Consider the following 22,143-nt stretch of genomic DNA (forward strand, 5'->3'; position numbering starts at 1 on the left):
TGTGCCGAGATTTTAGGTTTCACGGTATGATTTCATTCGAATTCGAGATTTTAGGTTTTCTTATATTTCAATTTCAAGTCCAACACAAAGAAACAATTTGTTGAGTGTGCCGAGCGACAAGACAACAATGTCGTTTTTAAGGTATGTTTCTTCTATTTCCATTTCCAATTCGAGATCATATTCTCACTGTCTCCAACATTTGAATGGTACTATTGATCTTGTTTCATTTTTCAATCAAATGCTCCATAAGAACCCTACCCCACCCGCCATTGAATTTGGCAAGGTTTTAGGTTCTCTTGTCAAGGCCAAACATTATCCCACTGTTGTTTCCCTTTCTCAACAGATGGAATTGACTAGAGTTGCTCCTGATTTTGTTACTCACCACATTCTCATGAATTCTCTCTGTCAATTGGGTCATATCACTTTTGCTTTTTCTGTTTTGACAAAGATTCTCAAGAGGGGTTATCATCCAGAGGCTATAACCTTCAATACACTCATCAAGGGTCTCTGTCTCAAAGGTGACCTCCCTAAAGCATTGCGATTTCATGACAAGGTGGTAGCTCAGGGATTTCGGTTGGACCAAGTTAGCTACGGGATATTGATCAATGGTTTATGTAAAGTTGGAGAAACAAAAGCAGCACTAGAGTTGCTGAGACGAGTTGACGGGAAATTGGCTCAGCCTAATTCCGTAATGTACAATACAATCATTGATAGTCTGTCCAAAGATAAACTTGTTAATGATGCATGTGATTTATATTCTGAAATGGTTGCTAAGAATGTTTCTCCCGATGTTTTCACTTACAATGCTTTAATTAGTGGCTTTTGCATTGTTGGTAAATTGAAAGAAGCAATTCATTTGTTTGATAAAATGACATTGGAAAACGTCTACCCGAATGTGTATACCTTTAATATATTGGTTGATACTTTTTGTAAGGAAGGAAAAGTGAAAGAAGCACAAAATGTGTTAGCTATGATGATTAAGAGAGACATTAAACTTAACGTTGTTACGTATAATTCTTTGATGAATGGATATTGTCTTGTAAGTGAAGTGAACAAGGCCAATGATATATTCAACATTATGTCTGAAAGAGGAGTGACGGGTGATGTTTGGAGCTACACTACCATGATCGATGGGTTTTGTAAGGTTAAAATGGTGGATGAAGCTATTAATCTCTTCAAAGAAATGTGTTGTAGAAAAATCATTCCCAATACGGTAACTTACAATTCTCTTATTGATGGTTTGTGCAAATCGGGGGAAATCTCATATGCCCGGGAGCTTGTTGATGAGATGCATGATAGAGGTCAACCACCGGATATAATTACTTATAATTCTATATTAGATGCTTTGTGCAAAAATCATGACGTTGACAAGGCAATTGCATTGTTTAAAGAATTTAAAGACAAAGGTATTCAACCTAGGGTGTACACATACAACATTCTTATCAATGGATTGTGTAAAGGTGGAAGACTAAAGGATGCACGGAAGGTTTTTGAAGAACTTTTGGTCAAAGGCTACAATCTTAATGTCTATACATATAACGTTATGATCCATGGATTTGGTAAGAGTGGCTTGGTTGATGAAGCGTTGGCCTTGCTGTCAAAAATGAAAGACAATGGTTGCATTCCGGATGCTCAAACTTATGAAATCATTATTCTTTCCCTATTTGAAAACAATGAAAATGATAAAGCTGAGAAACTTCTTCGTGAAATGATTATGAAAGGTCTACTATAAGACTAATAATAGGTAAGATGCATTTCTATTTCTACATTATCATTTTGAATTTATGTTTCAACATTATTTCATCTTTTCGTTAATGTAGTTGCTTCAGTTAATGAGAAAAAGATATATGTATTTGTTGTTTGTGTCTTCACAAAATGATAGACTGCGTTTGTACTAATTTTATTACACCTCTAGCCAATTTTAGCACCACCAAATATCTTGATGCTTTAAATGAACGAATTCATTTCAATACTCATCGACACCACGAGGATGAATTTATTAGTCTTGTCGTAACCTATTCACCAATGTATGACATGACAGCCCTAAAACATGGAAGTTCTATTTAATTCATAGGTAGAATACATGTGAAATCTGATAGGATCATGGATACAAGTTTGCTTATTAGGCCTTCATGCGAGTCGTCTGATTTTGAGCTGTTGCTCTTATCTTTTGAATGTCATTGCTTTACTGTAATCACACAGGTCCATGGATACAATGTCCCTTTGAATTCGTTTCTACCAAAATCTATATTATCACCTCAAGCAGTACTATAGTTTACAGTTCTTCTTTTTAACAGCTTTGTTGATCCCTCAAATGGGTTCATGTTCAATTGCACATCCTTTTCATTCATAGTTTAAAAATATGTGGCAAGGTACTGCTAATTACTATTAGGACACAAGAATTTACATTATAGATTTAGGGAGTTGTATATATCATACACATTATGACAAACTAAACTTTATAATACTTGGCAATTTATGAGCATATTTTGGATCCACATATTTAGTAGCAAGTGAGAATATCACTCTGTTTACTGCAATTTGGTAATACATAAGTCAAATTCGTATATCCAATATAGAATTGTCTCTTAACCATTTGTCTAAGAATCTGACACACATCCCTATAGTAACCCGGAAACAATTATGTAAAAACCCGAATTTTTTGAGTTGTCTCATTCTGGTTGCTTGGGTTCAAAGGTAAACTCGTTCAGGTTGGTTGGATTCTTCAGCTGATGTATGAGACCCCGTGTACCTTCCTAGGTCAACCAAAACATATAGCAAAATGTTTAGGTTTTACACGCTGGGCTACCCTTTTTTGTGCAGCAAACTTCATTCCCTCTATGGTTGTGATGAGATAATCTTGATATTTTCTTATAAATAGAATACATCATCAGTAAAACTTTATTTTGTTATGGTTTCTATGAGTTAAGTATTGCTCTTCCCTACTTTATTTTACTGTGAACGTGTGAGAACTTCGAGTTATGTATGTAGGTGAAATATTCTACATGGACATCAACATGGGATAATCTGTAAATTGGACTAAGGGTTCTTCCTATGGTAATGAGTGAGATATGTGCCATACAGGTTGACTTTGAATATTCTGGAAATGCGCAGCAGAGATTGAATCAAGGTTTGAAGCTCCATATTTATGTAAGCAAGCAGTGTTGGAGCTGTCCCATCAGATTTTCTTGAAGGTTTCAAATACTTTTGGTAAGCAATTAAATTTTCTAGAAGGATTGAATGATTTATTTGACCCAAAAGAACATGATAAAGTGAACATTGGTTAGTACATAAGGGAGTTAGGATTGTTATCAAGAATAGCTGAAACCATGCATCTTCCCTCCCAAAGATCTCTAAGTTCCTGGTTTTATCTTCAAAGCATCTTTGTATCGTCTTTATTTGTATTTGATTAGACAACGAAGTTGCATATTTAGTATCATCATGCTGAAATCTCCTTATTTATGAAACTATCTAATACTTAAATTATAATTTATATTTAAGAAACTTAATATATGAAAATCTATTAGATCCTGTCCTTAATAAAATTTAAAATTTTTAAAGCTTGCTCCTTTCTATAACCTTTGTAAAGAATGAACTTTTTGCATTTTGCATGAAAAGAAGTTCTCAGAGAGAAGGTTGCAAACGAGAATGGTAATTACTTTACCATGATCATCTACCCGAGCTCAGCAACTGATTCAACATTTTCTGAGACCAAAGTCTAGAAAACATGCATACTAGAAATGAACTCTACTTTGAACCAATGTATCTAACAGTCTGTCAACTCTAAAAACTGCCGAGTTGATTCCTTAGTAGAATATTGTGAAATATGTCACGTCAAAGACCTCAGGTACACATAACAATTGCAACATATGTTGCAACTTTATTTGATCCAAAAGAAGAGCCATCACAACTAACCACCAGAAACCAACCAACTACCAACAAAAAAATTGGCAACATCCCCATCATTCAAAGGAATTTTAAGAACAACACAGTTCATAGAAGACATAATGAGTGTCAGACACTTAAGAGAAGTAAGCTAAAAATGACTTGATGTGTTCTTGTGGCTAATTTAAACTACTGTCGAATGAGTTACTAAGGATGCATTGCAGGTGCATAGTTTACTCAAATATGTGTTAAACAAAAGTATTGAGAACTGGAATGGTCTTCAAGTTGTTTAGTCACTAGGACGAATGCTTAGAGTTTATAATTTGTATGCTTTGTTGGGACATGATTCTATTTTCTATAGAATTGCTGGTTTTTAGAGTTTTGGATGAGAGTTTATCTTCAATTTTTATACAGCTTTGGATGAATTGATTCCTCAAAACTGTACTTGCACGGTATTAGTATGCTACACTGATATGCTATCTTTTTCGCTTCTGTTTGGTTCGAGAATCAATAAGGTTCTAAAATCAATCTACAAACAACTGGAATTAAGGGGAGTTGTGTCAGACTTAGTCACTTTAAACATCCTGATCAATTGCTTTGGTCAATTGGGTCTAAACTCGCTTCCTCTTCTGTATTTGCCAACATTCTCAAGAAGGAATACAAGTCAGATGCAGTAACTTTGAATACACTCATCAAAGGTTTTTGTCTCAAAGGGAGTTCCATAAAGCATTGTACTTTCTATGACAAGGTGGTAGCACAGGGATTTCATTTGGGACAAATTTGTTATGGCACCTTTGCTAATGGCTTATGTAAAGTTGGAAAAACAAGAGAAGCCCTGCAATTACTGAGACGATTTGATGGGAAGTTGGTTCAGCCTAATGTGGTAATGTACAACACGATTATTGATGCATATGCAAAGATAAACTTTTGATTTATATTCTGAAATGGTGGCTAAGAGAATTTCTCCTACTGTTGTCACTTATAATGCTTTAATTTGTAGCTTATGCATTATGGATCAATTGAAAGATGCTATTGGTTTGTCGCACAAAATGATATTAGAAAACATCAACCAAACTGTGACTGTGTATAGCTTTAATATATTGGTTGATGCATTTAGTAAGGAAGGAAAAATGAAACAAGCTAAAGCAGTGGTCACTGCGATGATGAAAAAAGGTGCAAAACCGTGTTGTTACTTATAGCTCTTTAATGGATGGATATTGTATGGTTAAAGAAGTGAACAAGGCAAAGGATATATTCAATGCTATGACTCTTAGGGAAGTGCCTGCCAATGTTTGTAGCTACAATATCATGATTAATGGATTTTTTAAGATTAAAATGGTTGAAGAAGCTATAACTCTCTTCAAAGAAATGCATTGTAGAAAAATCATTCCTGATACGATAACTTACAGTTCCCTTATTGATGGCTTGTGCAAATCGGGGAGAATCTCATATCATTTGGAGCTTCTCGATGAGATGTGTGATAGAGGTCAACTACCTAATATAATTACTTACAACTCTATATTGGATGCTTTATGCAAGAACCGTCAAGTTGATAAGGCAATTGCATTGTTAACAAAATTTAAAGAGCACAGTATTCAACCAATGTGTATACATACACTATTCTTATCAAGGGACTGCCAAAGTGGAAGACTAGAGGATGCAGAAAACGTTTTTGAAGATCTTTTGCTCAAAGGCTATACCGTTATGATCCAAGTGTTTTGTGACAAAAAGGCTTGTTTGATGAGGCGTTGGCATTGCTGTCAAAAATGAAAGACAATGGTTGCATTCCGGATGCTCAAACTTATGAAATCATGATTCTTTCTCTGTTTGAAAAAGATGAAAATGATAAGACGGATGAACTTCTTCGTGAAATGATTTTGAGAGATCTAGTGTAAGACCAGAAATAGGTAAGAAGCATTTCTGTTTATACATAACCATTTTGAATTTATATTTCAATATTATTTCATCTTTCCATTATTATAACTCTGGCAGCTTATTTGCGAAAAATAATGCCCTCAAGATGAAGGGTTATTTTGGAGATAAAAAGTGCAAATACACATAATCACCCTTCACTTTAAGTCTGAAGGTTACTGCTAAGTCCTAAACTGCCTCAAGTACTGTTATCAACTCTCGTAGGTTTTGTGTTCTTGACTTTAGTTTACTGTCTAATTTCATAGCCCCTATTATAGAATTGAGACTAACAAACAAGATAGTGATACTATGCTAAGATATTTACAAAAGGGGATTTGATAATACATTCTAGAGAATAGATTGTACTGTGAGATTGTGTCTATATGCATATAGGACCACATTAAGTAGGCTAAGGTTGATGTACTTTTTAAATACATTACTTTCCCACTTGTTGTAGACAAAGTAATTTCCTTTAACTCTCTATGATGCTACATGTGTTTTGCTTTTCCTCATGGAACCCTCATAACTATCCTTTGATGATATTAATAGGACTAGCAGTAAAGTCATTAGAGGTTATAAATATTTTGGGTCTCGAAGGTTTCAAATATTTTGGTAAGAATTTAAATCTTGCAGAATGATTGAATGATTTTGTTGAAATAAGCGCGACTAAGGGACATTTAAACTAAACCGTGTGTTTTGAAAAACATTACGGAGATATTATTATATATAGAGAAATTACAATTAGTTATATGATATAGTCGATGTGTGACTATTTTATATACAAATATTCTTAACACTATATATTTATAAATATAAACACTTTCCCTAAAACTTGAACATATAAGTCAAATGCCTCAAGCTTGTTACATATATAATTAGTTCTAGGGTTTTGTAGGAATTTTGTAAACACGTCTGCCAATTGATCATTATAGTTGATAAAACTTGTGACGACGTCGCCTGACTCGATCTTCTCTATGACAAAGTGACAATCTATCTCAATATGTTTGGTCCTCTCATGGAAGACTGAATTTGAAGCAATGTGCAATGCAACTTGATTATCACAAATAAGTGTCATTGGTCTTTCTTCTTCAATTTGAAGTTTCTTGAGCAATTGTTTTAACCAAATAAATTCACATGTTGCCATTGCCATGACCCTATACTCTGCCTCATCGCTTGATCTTGCAACCATATTTTGTTTCTTATTTTTCTAAGATATAAGGTTTCCTCCGACAAATACACAATACCCAGAGGTGGATTGTCTACCAATGGGTGATCCTGCCCAATCAACATCGTGTTTACCAGTGATTTCTGATAAACAACCGCGAGTCTTCCAAATTTATATATTTTTGGTAACTCGCAGGATCGACTAGATTGATCCTAGGACATGTGTCTTAAGAATTGTTATTACTGTGATTTGACTCATAGTTACGTTTGTTTCTAATTTGTGAATGACAAAAGTGTTTAGACAACGATTCTAAGTGAAACTTATGACTTTATGAACAAAGTAAATGACGATAACTTGGTATTAAAAGGTTTAAAGATAGTGAAAAGGGCTAGGAAAGGTAAAGATAAATAACTCGAAGTAAATGCTCTATGTTTTAAGAAAGTACTGGAAATGAAGATTCTGGCGGAATGTAAATGCAGAAATGAAAAGTAATGATAAACTACTGAAAAATAAGGGCAATTCGACAGATAAAAGGCAGTAAAAATACTTTGATTTAAACAATTGGTATGAAAAATATAACATGAACGAAACTTATGGTGTTCTTCATACATACATTTTTAGCGTAAAACTCTTTTCTCTCGCTCCGGTATTTCGAGTGTATTTTGTGAATTTCTGTATATCTATTTGAACACACCTTGAATCTAAAACTAAGATCCATATTTATAGTAATTCGACCTTAACGACCTTTACATGTATGACTGTCACGTTCGCCGTTCCCAAGTGTTGCATATCTTAGATGTTTCCACGTGTTGATCTGACGAAACGGCTCTGTTTTAAATTTCAAATACTTCCGCTTGAAGTCTCGACTCTGTAAATACCTATGTCGAAGAAAGCTTTATGAAAACCCAAAAATCTTCTAAGTTCCAGGCTTCGACAGTAAATAATTGCTTACCCACAAAGAGAATTAAAACAGCTTCGCTACAGTCATTTCTCGCTTATTCTCAAAACTTAATATTTTCAAAGACCTTTTAACTGTCTGTCGAAATCCCCAGCTAACAAATTGCCCCCAAGAAATGTCTATTTCGAATTACTGTAGAAATGAACATTTTTTTTGCATTTACCAGATTTCGACCAGAGACCTTTCATATTCCTAAAAGTCCACGTTTGTCAGTTAATCATGATTAACTTTTTCAAAACGTCTCATCAGAACGTGTGCGCAGTTATATATCATCATGAGTTTCAACTTCCAAGAAAATGAATAGTATTCCCTGTCCACTTTTCTCATAAAAACTTCCACGTGGCCCACTATCCTAGTAAAGCGTAACCAGTCAGCCTCATAGGTTCAGCATTATAAAAGCACATATGTCATTTTTCTCTCTCTTTTCACGAAAATCTCCAGTTTTTTCTCTAAGTTCATCTTCTTCAACCTTTCTGAAAAACGCTTCTTCTTCCTTAAACCCTAATCCTTCAAAATCTCCAAAGTCTACTACAATGTCTTCTGATAAGCAACAAAAACAGTCAAAGAACATCAAAGGTGCTGGATCTTCAAAGAGTTCCATTTCCCATAACATTCCAACCAACACAACCTTCCTCTACTTCACGAACGAAATGGTATTGAACTCCTATGTGCTTTGTCTTGGAATGAAAAACTGGATTTCTTGCAATGTGCAAGGCACTTTGATTGTCACAATACACAATAATTTTTGGTTGTTTGTATCTGAGCTCTTCCAATAACCTTTGAATCCATATAGCTTCCTTGCATGCTTGGGTAGCTGCCATATACTCAGCTTCTGTAGTAGATAGAGCTACAACAGTCTGCAGTTTGGATAACCAGCTTACCGCTCCTCCTGCAATTGTAAACGCATAGCTTGTAGTAGATTTTCTTTTGTCAAGATCACCTGCATAATCTGAATCAACATATCCTCTAACACCAAACTCCAATCCTCCAAAACATAATGCAACATCCGAAGTTCCTTTAATGTATCTCAGGATCCTCTTCACAACATTCCAATGCTCTTTACTAGGATCTGCCATAAGCTCCCACTGCTTGTGCAATGTCTGACCTTGTACATATCATGACATACATAAGGCTTCCCACCGTTGATGCATAGGGTACTCGAGACATTTCCATCATCTCCGCTTCATTGCTAGGATTCATACTTGAGGATAATTTATAATTGATAGGAAGTGAGGTAGATATTGGCTTACAGTCTTGCATGTTGAAGCGCCGCAAAACTTTTCGTAGATAATTTCTTTGAGAAAGCCAAATCTTTCTATCTTTTCTATCTCGGTGAATTTGCATCCCTAAAATCTTGTTTGCTGGCCCCAAGTCCTTCATATCGAAGAGAACTTTCAAGAGATCATTGTGAGCATTGTGTGGTAAGAGATCACGTTCCGCAAGAACTTTCAAGCCTCGTTCTGACATGTGGCCCAGTCTGCGATGCCACATTGTCGTTGAGTTTTCTTGACTAGTTGATGCAATTGACACATCACCTTCTTGCAACGTCTCTCCCATAAGAATGTATAGATTTCCAGATAGCTTCTCTGCCTTCATCACTACTAGAGCACCTCTCACCACCTTCAAGATCTCACCTTCAACATGGGTCTTGCACCCGAGATCATCTAATTGTCCAATAGATAATAAATTTTTCTTCAAACCTTTCACATGTCGTACCTCTTGAATTGTGCGAATTATACCATCATACATTTTTATTTTGACAGTACGACACCAGCAATTTCTAAGGCGTAATCGTTTCCCATGAACACTGATCCTTCTGAGATAGGTTGATAAGTGTAAAACCAATCTCGTCGAGGAGTCATGTGCCATGTTGCTCCTGAATCAATTATCCAAACATCAGTGAGCTGTTTACTACCTTTGGAATTAGTTGTTGCTCCGTTATATAGAATCTCTCCATCATCAGAGGTATTGGCAATACATCATTGAGATGAACTTGCCTCAGAAGACTTCTCACCATTCTTCTTAAACCAACAATCTCTTTTCAAGTTCCCTTTCTTGCCACAATTGTAGCATCTCACATTCATCTTACTTCGAGATTTTGATCTACCATGATTTTGGCTCCCACTGGGGCCACGTTTCACTGATCTGCCTCTTGTCATTGTCAAAGCTTTTACTTGTTTTGAGTTTTCTTGACAGTCTTCCTTATTTATACGCCTGGAATCTTCCTCAAGAATAGCTCTGACAACATCATCAAAGTATAGACGGTCTGTAACATTATTATTTGTTAAGTTGATGACAAGTGGATCATATGAATCTGGTAAGCTCTGAAGTAGAAGTTCTGCACGTTCATTTTCTGCTATGGTGAAATTTGTCGATGTAAGTTGAGCAAACATCGTATTAAGAGTGTTGATGTGATTTGTCACAAATGTGGATTCACTCATTCGAAGAGTGTAGAGTCTTCTCTTTAAGAAAATTCTGTTGTGAAGTGACTTGACCTCGTACAATTTGATGAGAACATCCCAAATCTCCTTCGCAGTTTTATTTTCGGCAACACTAGACAAAACTGAATCCGCCAATGCTAAGTGCAAGTTGGCAACAACGTTGTTATCCATCTCATTCCACTTCTCATCAGATATTCCCTCAGTACTATCTTCAATTGCTGCTAAGCAATTATCCTTCCTCAAGATTGCCTTTATCTTCAATTTCCACTGGGAGAAATTACTCCCATTGAACTTCTCAATCTCAAATTTTACCGTCATGGTAATTTCAATTAAACCGGCTTGCACAATTTCACCGTGAATAATATTTGCAGCGGAATATGGACCAACACCAAATGCTCTGATATCACTGTTGAATATTGAAAACACATCTTACTTCTTCTTGATTGGGTATACCCACAATCTCCTGGAGTAATCATCAATGAATGATACAAAATATTTTCTACAGACTTTCCATCTATATGAAAAGTAATGATGGTGTTGAAGTTCGACGACCAACACGTCAAAAAAGGAAACCAAATTGGCAGTCAGACTATGTTATGGCAAGCCATGATGCATATTGTCTTCTAATAGAAGATGGAGAACCATCAACCTTTCAAGAGGCTGTGAGTTGCTCAAGTGATTCTCTATGGATGGCAGCAATGCAGGAAGAAATGGAAGCCTTACATAGAAACAAGACATGGGATCTTGTTGTACTTCCAGAGGGTCGGAAAGCCACCAGCAACAAATGGGTCTATAAGATTAAGCGTGATGGTAATGGTCAAGTGGAAAGATATTGTGCAAGACTTGTGGTTAAAGGATATGCTCAAAAGGAAGGAATTGATTTCAATGAAATATTCTCTCCGGTGGTTAGACTTACCACTATCAGAGTAGTGTTAGCTATGTGTGCTGCTTATGATTTACATCTTGAACAATTGGATGTAAAGACTGCTTTTCTTCATGGAGAACTTGAAGAAGAAATATATATGCTACAACCAGAAGGTTTTGAAGAAAAAGGAAAAGAAAACTTGGTTTGCAGGTTGACCAAATCTCTATACGGTTTAAAGTAGGCGCCAAGGTGTTGGTACAAGAGATTTGATTCTTTCATTATTAGCCTTGGATACAACAGGTTGAGCTCAGATCATTGTACATATTACAAGAGGTTTGAGGAAAATGCTTTCATCATTTTGTTGTTGTATGTGGATGACATGTTGGTGGTAGGCCCCAACAAAGATCAAGTCCAAGAATTGAAGGCACAATTGGCTAGGGAGTTCGATATGAAGGACTTGAGGCCAACAAACAAGATTTTAGGGATGCAAATTCACCGAGATAGAAAAGATAGGAAGATTTGGCTTTCTCAAAGAAATTATCTACGAAAAGTTTTGCGGCGCTTCAACATGCAAAAGACTATAAGCCAACATCTACCCCACTTCCTATCAATTATAAATTATCCTCAAGTATGAATCCTAGCAATGAAGCGAAGAGGATGGAAATGTCTCAAGTACCCTATGCATCAGCGGTGAGAAGCCTTATGTATGCCATGATATGTACAAGGCCAGACATTGCACAAGCAGTGGGAGCGGTCAGTCAGTTTATGGCAGATCCTGGTAAAGAGCATTGGAATGTTGTGAAGAGGATCCTGAGATACATTAAAGGAACCTCAGATGTTGGCTTATAGTATCTGACGAACATTTAGAGAAGTGTGCTCAATTTTTTCCTTGTCACCATACTACTAAACCCATAGCCAACAAAACCCTATCTTCTAAAGACAATGAGGATCTAAACCAGAGAGAAGCTTTTCAACTGGACTTTATTACTGATAGTTTCAGACCTTTTCGGTCTTGTCCAACCCTAGATAAATCCTATCTTGCTTGGTTAACAAAAGTTGAGAAGAAGAAAGCCTCACTTTGGAAAGAATTGGGTATTTTTGACCTAATCCAGATGTCGAAGCTTGGATTTAGTTATTGTCAGCCTTTATTACTCCCTAGCCTATATTTCTGGGATAGTACCTATAACACCTTTCATCTTCCTTGTGGAATGATGACTCCCACACTTTTCGACGTAGCTGCCATTGCTGGACTTCCTCCAACAGGAGAAACCTTCGACCCCTACCAAGACTGTGAAAACTTGATTGATTTCAACGTTAAGAACGCTTCATTCAGTACTTACATTAATCTATATCACGCTGATGGTGAAGAAGTTTCTGATATAGAACACATAGCATTCTTAGGTCTATGATTGTCCAAATTCTTCTTTTGCTGCAAATCTCTACAAGTTGCTAAGAGATTTCTAACGCTCGCTAACCAATTGCATGCTGGTCGAAGAGTGTGTTTGAGTGAACTCTTGTTGGCTAGTTTGTACGAAAGTCTAGGATCAGCTAGTGCTAAGCTAAAGGAATACGAAGCTGGCACCAATCTATTACTATCTGGGCCTTATCGGCTTCTTCAATTGTGGCTTAATGCCACTTTCGAATCCTTTTTGCCAACACAAGGAAACGTCGAAGAAGATGCCCCAGAGATAATGAATCGAAGTATTGAGGGCACCAGACTCCTTCGACTGACTCCAGTTGATGACGTTAATAATTTACAAACTTCCCTCACCAAATACACTTTGATGTTCTCGAAACGTCATCATTTCCTTCCTTCGATGGCTCCTTTTGCCAGTCGAACGCATGGTCTTTCCTGATTTACTGCCTCGCTCGAAGACGCTGTGAAAAATGCCAACACAGAGATCAAAGAGATATGGCGTGCCTTTCTCCTTCCAAGGCTACTTGTTTCTAGGATTCTGCTAGTGAAGAGTCACATGTGTCTGTTGGCTTATCAGCCTAATTTTGTCTCTCGACAATTTGGGTTGTGTCAACTTATCCCTTTCTCTTTATTCAAATGAAAGCGCGAGATCTACTGCGCAGGGACTGAATGGAGCGCTAGAGACATTGCCGTTCACAAAGAATTCCATGCCAATTTTGCCGAATTCCAATTAATAGCCTTCCAACCATCGTTCTATTCCACCAATGGTTTCGCCACTTGGTGGACAGATTTCTATTCCAAGAACATGTTTTCGACTGCTGAAATCAAAGAACGTCTAACGAAGGCTTTTTCATCTTTGCAGGAAAATGTCCCCAAGGGTAAGCTTACTCATTCTACAGAAATCCAAGCATTCCAAAAGTACTTTGAATCTGTCTATAACCCAACGAACATCGTTGACACTGTTTGTTATGCAACCCCAATTTTAAAAGAAAAATTTGAAAAGCAGATTGCCAAAAGAGAATCTCTCAAAACTATAAAACCTGAATTGAAATATGACTTGGCTTTTGAGTGCGAACCACCCAAATTCCCAAAGTTACCCAGTGCAGATTTTGCTTTGTCATTTTCCCCCTTACCCTTACTGGTTCACGTGTGGGAACATTTTTAACATACTAAAAAATGACCAACAAAAGCCTGCAAAAAGAGTAATTGCTACCAAACATACCTTAGACAGTTTCAAAGGCTTCCTTCACTTCAATTTATCTGCAGTGAGAATTACTTCTCCGACATGTGAAGGTGTGGAATGTTTGGATTTCTTGGTTTTACAACTTCTTTTCGTTTCTTACCAGTCTTTTAACCATTTGCATGTTTCGACTAACTCAAATCCTTCTTTAGCTGTCGAAAGGAAGGTGGTGAAGAAAGAAAACTAGGACGAATGCTTCCAAGCCAACTAGGACGAATGCTTAGAGTTTATAATTTGTATGCTTTGTTGGGACATGATTCTATTTTCTATAGAATTGCTGGTTTTTAGAGTTTTGGATGAGAGTTTATCTTCAATTTTTATACAGCTTTGGATGAATTGATTCCTCAAAACTGTACTTGCACGGTATTAGTATGCTACACTGATATGCTATCTTTTTCGCTTCTGTTTGGTTCGAGAATCAATAAGGTTCTAAAATCAATCTACAAACAACTGGAATTAAGGGGGAGTTGTGTCAGACTTAGTCACTTTAAACATCCTGATCAATTGCTTTGGTCAATTGGGTCTAAACTCGCTTCCTCTTCTGTATTTGCCAACATTCTCAAGAAGGAATACAAGTCAGATGCAGTAACTTTGAATACACTCATCAAAGGTTTTTGTCTCAAAGGGAGTTCCATAAAGCATTGTACTTTCTATGACAAGGTGGTAGCACAGGGATTTCATTTGGGACAAATTTGTTATGGCACCTTTGCTAATGGCTTATGTAAAGTTGGAAAAACAAGAGAAGCCCTGCAATTACTGAGACGATTTGATGGGAAGTTGGTTCAGCCTAATGTGGTAATGTACAACACGATTATTGATGCATATGCAAAGATAAACTTTTGATTTATATTCTGAAATGGTGGCTAAGAGAATTTCTCCTACTGTTGTCACTTATAATGCTTTAATTTGTAGCTTATGCATTATGGATCAATTGAAAGATGCTATTGGTTTGTCGCACAAAATGATATTAGAAAACATCAACCAAACTGTGACTGTGTATAGCTTTAATATATTGGTTGATGCATTTAGTAAGGAAGGAAAAATGAAACAAGCTAAAGCAGTGGTCACTGCGATGATGAAAAAAGGTGCAAAACCGTGTTGTTACTTATAGCTCTTTAATGGATGGATATTGTATGGTTAAAGAAGTGAACAAGGCAAAGGATATATTCAATGCTATGACTCTTAGGGAAGTGCCTGCCAATGTTTGTAGCTACAATATCATGATTAATGGATTTTTTAAGATTAAAATGGTTGAAGAAGCTATAACTCTCTTCAAAGAAATGCATTGTAGAAAAATCATTCCTGATACGATAACTTACAGTTCCCTTATTGATGGCTTGTGCAAATCGGGGAGAATCTCATATCATTTGGAGCTTCTCGATGAGATATGTGATAGAGGTCAACTACCTAATATAATTACTTACAACTCTATATTGGATGCTTTATGCAAGAACCGTCAAGTTGATAAGGCAATTGCATTGTTAACAAAATTTAAAGAGCACAGTATTCAACCAATGTGTATACATACACTATTCTTATCAAGGGACTGCCAAAGTGGAAGACTAGAGGATGCAGAAAACGTTTTTGAAGATCTTTTGCTCAAAGGCTATACCGTTATGATCCAAGTGTTTTGTGACAAAAAGGCTTGTTTGATGAGGCGTTGGCATTGCTGTCAAAAATGAAAGACAATGGTTGCATTCCGGATGCTCAAACTTATGAAATCATGATTCTTTCTCTGTTTGAAAAAGATGAAAATGATAAGACGGATGAACTTCTTCGTGAAATGATTTTGAGAGATCTAGTGTAAGACCAGAAATAGGTAAGAAGCATTTCTGTTTATACATAACCATTTTGAATTTATATTTCAATATTATTTCATCTTTCCATTATTATAACTCTGGCAGCTTATTTGCGAAAAATAATGCCCCCAAGATGAAGGGTTATTTTGGAGATAAAAAGTGCAAATACACATAATCACCCTTCACTTTAAGTCTGAAGGTTACTGCTAAGTCCTAAACTGCCTCAAGTACTGTTATCAACTCTCGTAGGTTTTGTGTTCTTGACTTTAGTTTACTGTCTAATTTCATAGCCCCTATTATAGAATTGAGACTAACAAACAAGATAGTGATACTATGCTAAGATATTTACAAAAGGGGATTTGATAATACATTCTAGAGAATAGATTGTACTGTGAGATTGTGTCTATATGCATATAGGACCACATTAAGTAGGCTAAGGTTGATGTACTTTTTAAATACATTACTTTCCCACTTGTTGTAGACAAAGTAATTTCCTTTAACTCTCTATGATGCTACATGTGTTTTGCTTTTCCTCATGGAACCCTCATAACTATCCTTTGATGATATTAATAGGACTAGCAGTAAAGTCATTAGAGGTTATAAATATTTTGGGTCTCGAAGGTTTCAAATATTTTGGTAAGAATTTAAATCTTGCAGAATGATTGAATGATTTTGTTGAAATAAGCGCGACTAAGGGACATTTAAACTAAACCGTGTGTTTTGAAAAACATTACGGAGATATTATTATATATAGAGAAATTACAATTAGTTATATGATATAGTCGATGTGTGACTATTTTATATACAAATATTCTTAACACTATATTTATAAATATAAACACTTTCCCTAAAACTTGAACATATAAGTCAAATGCCTCAAGCTTGTTACATATATAATTAGTTCTAGGGTTTTGTAGGAATTTTGTAAACACGTCTGCCAATTGATCATTATAGTTGATAAAACTTGTGACGACGTCGCCTGACTCGATCTTCTCTATGACAAAGTGACAATCTATCTCAATATGTTTGGTCCTCTCATGGAAGACTGAATTTGAAGCAATGTGCAATGCAACTTGATTATCACAAATAAGTGTCATTGGTCTTTCTTCTTCAATTTGAAGTTTCTTGAGCAATTGTTTTAACCAAATAAATTCACATGTTGCCATTGCCATGACCCTATACTCTGCCTCATCGCTTGATCTTGCAACCACATTTTGTTTCTTATTTTTCTAAGATATAAGGTTTCCTCCGACAAATACACAATACCCAGAGGTGGATTGTCTACCAATGGGTGATCCTGCCCAATCAACATCGTGTTTACCAGTGATTTCTGATAAACAACCGCGAGTCTTCCAAATTTATATATTTTGGTAACTCGCAGGATCGACTAGATTGATCCTAGGACATGTGTCTTAAGAATTGTTATTACTGTGATTTGATTCATAGTTACGTTTGTTTCTAATTTGTGAATGACAAAAGTGTTTAGACAACGATTCTAAGTGAAACTTATGACTTTATGAACAAAGTAAATGACGATAACTTGGTATTAAAAGGTTTAAAGATAGTGAAAAGGGCTAGGAAAGGTAAAGATAAATAACTCGAAGTAAATGCTCTATGTTTTAAGAAAGTACTGGAAATGAAGATTCTGACGGAATGTAAATGCAGAAATGAAAAGTAATGATAAACTACTGAAAAATAAGGGCAATTCGACAGATAAAAGGCAGTAAAAATACTTTGATTTAAACAATTGGTATGAAAAATATAACATGAACGAAACTTATGGTGTTCTTCATACATACATTTTCAGAGTAAAACTCTTTTCTCTCGCTCCGGTATTTCGAGTGTATTTTGTGAATTTCTGTATATCTGTTTGAACACACCTTGAATCTAAAACTAAGATCCATATTTATAGTAATTCGACCTTAACAGCCTTTACATGTATGACTGTCACATTCGTCGTTCCCAAGCGTTGCATATCTTAGATGTTTCCACTTGTTGATCTGACGAAACGGCTCTGTTTTAAATTTCAAATACTTCCGCTTGAAGTCTCGACTCTGTAAATACCTATGTCGAAGAGAGCTTTATGAAAACCCAAAAATCTTCTAAGTTCCAGGCTTCGACAACAAATAATTGCTTACCCACAAAGAGAATTAAAACAGCTTCGCTACAGTCATTTCTCGCTTATTCTCAAAACTTAGTATTTCCAAAGACCTTTTAACTGTCTGTCGAAATCCCCAGCTAACAAATTGCCCCCAAGAAATGTCTATTTTGAATTACCGTAGAAATGGACATTTTTTGCATTTACCAGATTTCGACCAGAGACCTTTCATATTCCTAAAAGTCCACGTTTGTCAGTTAATCATGATTAACTTTTTCAAAACGTCTCATCAGAACGTGTGCGTAGTTATATATCATCATGAGTTTCAACTTCCAAGAAAATGAATAGTATTCCCTGTCCACTTTTCTCAGAAAAACTTCCACGTGGCCCACTATCCTAGTAAAGCGTAACCAGTCAGCCTCATAGGTTCAGCATTATAAAAGCACATATGTCATTTTTCTCTCTCTTTTCACGAAAATCTCCAGTTTTTTTCTCTAAGTTCATCTTCTTCAACCTTTCTGAAAAACGCTTCTTCTTCCTTAAACCCTAATCCTTCAAAATCTCCAAAGTCTACTACAATGTCTTATGATAAGCAACAAAAACAGTCAAAGAACATCAAAGGTGCTGGATCTTCAAAGAGTTCTATTTCCCAGAACATTCCAACCAACACAACCATCATTATTGGGGACCGAGAATACATCACTGCTCCAAAACTCTTGAAAGAACAAAAAGCAATTTTCGCTTTTCAGGTAATGGTTCCTTCTCTTCTTTCTGGAAATGCTTTATGGTTTCTAGGCCCATTAGTATCTGACGAACATTTAGAGAAGTGTGCTCAATTTTTTCCTTGTCACCATACTACTAAACCCATAGCCAACAAAACCCTATCTTCTAAAGACAATGAGGATCTAAACTAGAGAGAAGCTTTTCATCTGGACTTTATTACTGATACTTTCAGACCTTTTCGGTCTTGTCCAACCCTAGATAAATCCTATCTTGCTTGGTTAACAAAAGTTGAGAAGAAGAAAGCCTCACTTTGGAAAGAACTGGGTATTTTTGACCTAATCCTGATGTCGAAGCTTGGATTTAGTTATTGTCAGCCTTTATTACTCCCTAGCCTATATTTCTGGGATAATACCTATAACACCTTTCATCTTCCTTGTGGAATGATGACTCCCACACTTTTCGACGTAGCTGCCATTGCTGGACTTCCTCCAACAGGAGAAACCTTCGACCCCTACCAAGACTGTGAAAACTTGATTGATTTCAACGTTAAGAACGCTTCATTCAGTACTTACGTTAATCTATATCACACTGATGGTGAAGAAGTTTCTGATATAGAACACATAGCATTCTTAGGTCTATGGTTGTCCAAATTCTTCTTTTGCTGCAAATCTCTACAAGTTGCTAAGAGATTTCTAACGCTCGCTAACCAATTGCATGCTGGTCGAAGAGTGTGTTTGAGTGAACTCTTGTTGGCTAGTTTGTACGAAAGTCTAGGATCAGCTAGTGCTAAGCTAAAGGAATACGAAGCTGGCACCAATCTATTACTATCTGGGCCTTATCGACTGCTTCAATTGTGGCTTAATGCCACTTTCGAATCCTTTTTGCCAACACAAGGAAACGTCGAAGAAGATGCCCCAAAGATAATGAATTGAAGTATTGAGGGCACTAGACTCCTTCGACTGACTCCAGCTGATGACGTTGATAATTTACAAACTTCCCTCACCAAATACACTTTGATGTTCTCGAAACGTCATCATTTCCTTCCTTCGATGGCTCTTTTTGCCAGTCGAACGCATGGTCTTTCCTGATTTACTGCCTCGCTCGAAGACGCTGTGAAAAATGCCAACACAGAGATCAAAGAGATATGGCGTGCCTTTCTCCTTCCAAGGCTACTTGTTTCTAGGATTCTGCCAGTGAAGAGTCACGTGTGTCTGTTGGCTTATCAGCCTAATTTTGTCTCTCGACAATTTGGGTTGTGTCAACTTATCCCTTTCTCTTTATTCAAACGAAAGCGCGAGATCTGCTGCGCATGGACTGAATGGAGCGCTAGAGACATTGCCGTTCACAAAGAATTCCATGCCAATTTTGCCGAATTCCAATTAATAGCCTTCCAACCATCGTTCTATTCCACCAATGGTTTCGCCACTTGGTGGACAAATTTCTATTCCAAGAACATGTTTTCGACTGCTGAAATCAAAGAACGTCTAACGAAGGCTTTTTCATCTTTGTAGGAAAATGTCCCCAAGGGTAAGCTTACTCATTCTACAGAAATCCAAGCATTCCAAAAGTACTTTGAAACTGTCTATAACCCAACGAACATCGTTGACACTGTTTGTTATGCAGCCCCAATTTTAAAAGAAAAATTTGAAAAGCAGATTGCCAAAAGAAAATCTCTCAAAACTATAAAACCTGAATTGAAATATGACTTGGCTTTTGAGTGCGAACCACCCAAATTCCCAAAGTTACCCAGTGCAGATTTTGCTTTGTCATTTTTCCCCCTTACCCTTACTGGTTCACGTGTGGGAACATTTTTAACATACTAAAAAATGACCAACAAAAGCCTGCAAAAAGAGTAATTGCTACCAAACATACCTTAGACAGTTTCAAAGGCTTCCTTCACTTCGATTTATCTGCAGTGAGAATTACTTCTCCGACATGTGAAGGTGTGGAATGTTTGGATTTCTTGGTTTTACAACTTCTTTTCGTTTCTTACCAGTCTTTTAACCATTTGCATGTTTCGACTAACTCAAATCCTTCTTTAGCTGTCGAAAGGAAGGTGTTGAAGAAAGAAAAACCTGTGGCGAAGGCTAGTTCGACTACTGCTTCCAAGCCAACTACCTCTTCGAGCCAGGGAGTGCCTTCTGGTGCCGCTCCAGAAAAAACGAAGAAGGGTTCAAAGGTATTACATCAAATAACTTCTCTATCTCTTTCGAATTTCTTGTATTTATTTATGATTTTCTTTCTTCAGGGTAGTGGCAAGTCTCCCTTGACACCCAAGAAAAGAAAAACTCCTCCTACTAATGTCATTCTTGTCGAAGATGATGAAGAGGATACTCCTCCTACTCCACTCAAGAAGAAACAGAAGAAACGTAAGGCCACAGTTGCCCCTTTCCAACCAAATCAACAACAGGGTGTCGAAACCACCACTCTCCCTCCTCTTCCAAAGAAAACTCCATCCCAACCTTCTAGTGCTGCAAAGCTGGAGCGTATTGGGAGCAATGCCTCCGATCCAGAGGTTCAACAGGTATACTTCGACCTTGAGTATTCTATCGTTCGACAAATTTCACATTTCCAATCTAACATTTCAGTTTCAGGACAAAGCCACCACTCCCCTCATTTCTACTGACAATCAAAGCGATCCTTCGAGCGACATGAATCCATCTCCTCCTCCGACAGTCAGCGGTGCTATCCGAAACAAAGGCTTTTCGACTAGGGCTCACAATCTTAAAGAAGATAACGCTCAGAACGAAGAAGAAACCTCTTCCCCTGGTGAAGATGGTAAAAGGGATTCAAAGCGCGTTGACGAGAAGGACTCAACAGGGAAAGAAAACTCTGAGAGTACTCCTAGTGATTCTCCTACCAGGGTTGTGTTCCCTTCAAATGATGCTGATGAGGACGATCAGGATTCAGATGAAATTGAGGGGTATTTTCGAGAAGATGAAGACATAAATATGGGAGAAACTGATGCTGAGGGGAATCAAACTGGAACTAGTAATGCCAGCGTCGATACCGTCTCAAATCCCACTAAAGTTCGACCATCCATCACCCAAACTTCACCCACATCACTTACTGAGGAAGAGAAAAGATCTTTAAAACAAAATGATCCCCTTAAGTATGTGAGGTTAATGATGGCTCAAAGAGAGTCTTCTTCAGAGCAAAGTGTTTCTGGAGCTTCGACCCAATCTGGTGCTAGTGCAAACGAAGCATCACATGACGAACTCCTTCAGCAGGTGAAGAAGGCAGTTTTTGACGTAAATCTCTTTGATGAGCTAAAGAATAATGTGGGGGCGAGCTTTAGCATAAAGAAGCTGATAAGCAAAATTAACATCACTGCTTGCCCCACTGATGTAGGTGAAGCCCTTATTGATATTCAAAACCTCATTGACCAAGTGTGTGCTGAATATCATAGGGAGGTGGATGCCAAAGCTAAGCTTCTATCGACTGAAAAAGCTCAAGCCATTGAATTTGACAATGCCCTTCGAACTTCACAAGCTTCTGAGGAGTTAACCGCGTCCAGAAAATCAGCTCAAGCAGAGTTCGACACTTACACTGCTTCGATACGCCTCTGGGAATCTCATATTGCAGAATTGCAGCAAAAGATTTCTGATGCTAAGGCGAAGCAGGCTGCTATCCGAGGCTTG

At 36.9% G+C, this 22,143-nt stretch overlaps 3 pseudogenes; 2 read left to right on the forward strand and 1 right to left on the reverse strand.

Annotated features, from left to right (window-relative positions):
• Nucleotides 1–6,304, forward strand: LOC127082575 (pentatricopeptide repeat-containing protein At3g22470, mitochondrial-like; annotated as a pseudogene).
• LOC127087433 (pentatricopeptide repeat-containing protein At1g62670, mitochondrial-like) lies at nucleotides 2,993–16,247 on the forward strand (annotated as a pseudogene).
• LOC127087434 (uncharacterized) lies at nucleotides 10,353–10,678 on the reverse strand (annotated as a pseudogene).
• Nucleotides 16,248–22,143: the final 5,896 nt, after the last annotated feature.

The sequence above is a fragment of the Lathyrus oleraceus genome, chromosome 5, assembly GCF_024323335.1.
Source record: "Lathyrus oleraceus cultivar Zhongwan6 chromosome 5, CAAS_Psat_ZW6_1.0, whole genome shotgun sequence".
Lineage (NCBI taxonomy): Eukaryota > Viridiplantae > Streptophyta > Magnoliopsida > Fabales > Fabaceae > Lathyrus > Lathyrus oleraceus.